Source organism: Belonocnema kinseyi, chromosome 6, assembly GCF_010883055.1.
Source record: "Belonocnema kinseyi isolate 2016_QV_RU_SX_M_011 chromosome 6, B_treatae_v1, whole genome shotgun sequence".
In the NCBI taxonomy this organism is placed as follows: domain Eukaryota; kingdom Metazoa; phylum Arthropoda; class Insecta; order Hymenoptera; family Cynipidae; genus Belonocnema; species Belonocnema kinseyi.
Window position 1 is genome coordinate 1,526,375 of NC_046662.1, and position 4,135 is coordinate 1,530,509.

The following is a 4,135-nucleotide window of genomic DNA, read 5'->3' on the forward strand; positions in this document are numbered from 1 at the left end:
TAGCTCTACCCAAAATTATTATTTTTCAAGATATAAATACATATAATTAAAATAGCGACTGAAGAATCTCTCTGTTAAAAATAGTATTGAATTTAAAATATCAATTTATTCCAATGAATATCTATTCGATTCTCATTAATAAAACATACACTACTCCTTCCAGTTATCCAAAAATAAAATTGAATTTCAAGTCAAAATAATTAATTACAAGAATAAACAACAGACCTTACCTACAATGAACTGTAATTATAATAATTTTTTTAATTAATAATTTAAGTGTTCTTTTTTTTGTAACTAATTCGGCTTTTGGATTGAAAATTCTTCTCTTTGGTTAAAAATTTAGGTATTAGATTCAAAATTCTTTGAACATTCAAAATTTGGTTGAGAATTCATGTGGTTAGGTAAAAATTAATCTTTGTTGGTGGAAAATTATTATTCATTGTTGATAATTTAATCATTAGTTCAAATATTACTTTAAAAAATCAAAAATTCGTTTAAAATTCATTTATTTTTTTCAATTTAAAATTTATTATTTCTGGTAGAAATTAATCTTTTTTAGTAAAAAAATAATCTTTACAGTTGCAAATTTATCTATTATTTTTAATATTTTCTCAAGATTTTTAATCTAGCTGAAAATTTATTTCTTGGGTTAAAAATACATTTATTTTGTTAAAAATTCAGGTTTTTCAGTATAAAATTAACCTTTCTGGTTGAAAATTAATTTATGTATTTTATTTTTGGACGTAAATGTATCTTTTTGACAGATACTTGATCTTCTAGTTTTAGAATTCATCTATTTTTTTTAAATTGGTTTTTTTGTCAGGAAATTCATTTAGGTATTCTACTTTTGTTAGAAAAATGATATTTTTTAGTTGAATATTCACTTTTCATTTTCTTAGGTTGAAAATTAAATTATTTTGGTGTAAAATGCATATTTTAAATTTTTTAATTCAACTTATTTGTCAAAAATTCCTTTTTTTAGTTTATTTGTTTAGTTTTCTGAAAATTAATTAATTTAACTATAAATGTAAATCTTCCATTTTTTATTCAAAATTGTTCTTTTCGAGTATTTTTTCGTTTTCAAAAATAATTCCGTCAATTTAAATAATTCAGTAAAGATATTAAAACGTTGTTATTTTACCTGCTGCAAAAATGAAATTTCAAATAAATTCAGAATTTTCAACAATAAAACTTAAAACTTGCATAATATAAAATTTCAAATGTTTGAAATTAAAAACCCAGATACTTTAAAACTTGAATAATTGGGAATTTTTAATTTTCAAAATTAATAACTCTTTAATTTAAAAAATTTATGTATAAAAATTCTTAAATTTTAATAAGACAACTTGGAACTCTTCTATTTTCGAGATGCATTAATAAAAAATATTAAATTTTCATGAGTTTGGGAATCAAAATTCAAATTTTCAATTCTGAATCTTCCAAATTTATCGAATTTTCAATATTAAAACTTAAAACTGGCATAATTTTTAATTTTAAAAACTAAAAAACTCTTTCAATTTTAAAAGATCCACAGCATCAAGATCTGCAATTCTGAAGAGTTAAAACTGAAAATTCTTGAACTTTAAAAATACAGAATTACAAATTATTCAAAATTAGAGATTTTTATTTAAATTTATATAATTTGCAACATTTTTTCAAGTTTATTTATTAATACTTAAAATGTAAAATTCTTAAATTCTTAAATTCTTAAATTAATTCTTAAATTTTGATAACTTTTTAAATTAAAAGTCCAGTTTTTAATATTGAAACTTCCACGTTGAAGACATTATGAATGCAAATGATAAAAATTACAGAAATTTTCAATTTTAAAAATTAAAACTTTAATAATTATTAATTGTAAAACTTTAAGCTTGGATAATTTTTAATAACAGATTAAAAAAATTAAGAACTTCTTAAATTGAAAGATGTATTTATACATTAAAAAATTTAACTTTAATGATTGTGGAAATCAAATATTAATTTGCAATTAAAAATTTTTCAATTTTGAATATTTTCAATTCCAAATTCTACCACTTTAAAGAGTTCCAATTGAAATCTCTTGAACCTTAAAGACATTAAAATCAAAATTCTTACATTTTAATGATCTTAAGAATTAAAGACAAGTTTTCAATTCTAAATCTTCCAAATTAAAACAATTTCAAATGTAATCTATTAATATTACAGAAAAATTAAAGACTCTTCAATTTCAAAGATTTTCAATTCAAAGTTTTTCAATTTTGAAGATCTAAAATTGAAAGTTATTCAATTTTATAGATTTTCAATTGAAAATTCTATGTTCAACAATGCAAAATTAATTAATTTGTTTCTGAAAGTTGTTTATAACAATATCAATTGTTTTTCAATGCTAATAACTTATACCAAGTTATTACCTCGTAGAAAAAAGTTTGCGTTTTGAGAAATACGATATAAATATTTCGTTTATGACAATTATCCATAACAATTACAATTGTTCTGTTTTAATTCTGTTGAAAATGAGTGCTGCAAATTTATTTTTAATTATGAATTTGTTTATAACAATTAGATAAATTCGGGAAATTATTCTGTCTTTACAAATTTCTATATAATTTAATCTGCTTCAATTTAAAAAAAAAGATCTCTAAAATCGATTAAGAAATACAAGCTCTAAAACTTTTTGACCCCAATTTTTCATGTCACCACACTGTGCAGCATCACATTTAAATCTGACTTTCCAAAAGGATGGGGAGGATAAACGATGTGAGGAGGATGGGGTTGGTGGAATATTTATGGTAGGAGGGATAATGCGTGGAAAAGAATTAAGACAGAGTAGACAATGAAAGGAGAGTAGGAATGGGGTGGATATGTATGAAAATTTATGGGAGGGGGGATAGGAAGTGGGGGATTATGATGTGTTAAGTTTGAGGGGGAAGTTGGTGATAAGGGGAAGGCAAAACGGATAGTCGGGGGTCGACAGGATAGGATCGGATAAGACCAGACAGGACAGTGTAAGATATGGTAGAAAGGGGAAGCAAAAGAGGATGGGTGAGGGTGAAGATTTTTGGAAGGAGTGATGTGCGAAAGGTTGTTAACAGGGAGGGGGCAAGAAAAGTGGGTAAGGTTTGGGGAGTATGTGTAGGGAGGGAATTTAAAGAAATAATAGGAGGATGGTGGAAGTGGGGGTCTATGATAGGATAAGTGAGGAAGGGAAGTATAAGGATAAGAGGAGGAGACAAGAAGGTATGATGGGTTTGATAAGGTAGGATTAGATGAGACAAGACAGGACAGTATAGGATATGGTAGAAAATAGTGCCGAGAGAGGAAGGTTATTAATAGGGAAGGAAAGTGGGAAAGGGTCGGGGAGTATGCGTGAGGAGAGAAAGTAAGAGAATTAATGGGAAGATTGTAGGAGATGGGCGAGTATGATAGGATAAGTGTGCAAAGGATGTATAAGGATAAGGGGATGAGACAAGAGGATAGGATGGTGACTAAAGTAGGATAGGATTGTATAGGATCAGACAGTATAGGATCAGATAGGACAAAACAGGACAGGATATGATAGAAAATATTGGAGAGAGAGAGAGAGAGCGTGAGGAAGGAGAATAGGAGCAGAAGGAATGGCGATGAGCGGAGGTTAAGTGAATAGGAAGTTGGGGATTATCATAGGATAATGCTGAGGGGGGAAAGTACGGAAATAAGGGAAGAAGAAGTGATGGTAGGAGGGGATGGATAAAATAGGATCGAATAAGATAGGATAGAATAGTATGGAATCGGTTAAGACAAGACAGATTGGGAGAGGATATGATAGAAAGTAGTGGCAAGAGAAGGGGCATGTATTGTTGGTTTTGGGAAGGAGGAATATTTGGTATGAATGTACTACTTCGGATACCTTTTTTGTAGGCGCATGTGACCTACTTTGACTAATTTTTTTGATTTTTGTATTTAATTTAAAAGATTTAGAAGTATGTATTCTATAATCATATCGTTAAATTAATTTTTTAGTTTTAAGCGTTTTGTAGGTAATTTTTTTTACTAGAAAGCTAGCATTCTGGCCGTTCGATTTTAGAGAAAAGTTACATTTCACGGTCGAATCGCTATCACGAATGAAATGAGGTCGCATGAAGTCTGCTTTTAAAAGGCACAAGTGGTAGGAAGGGTA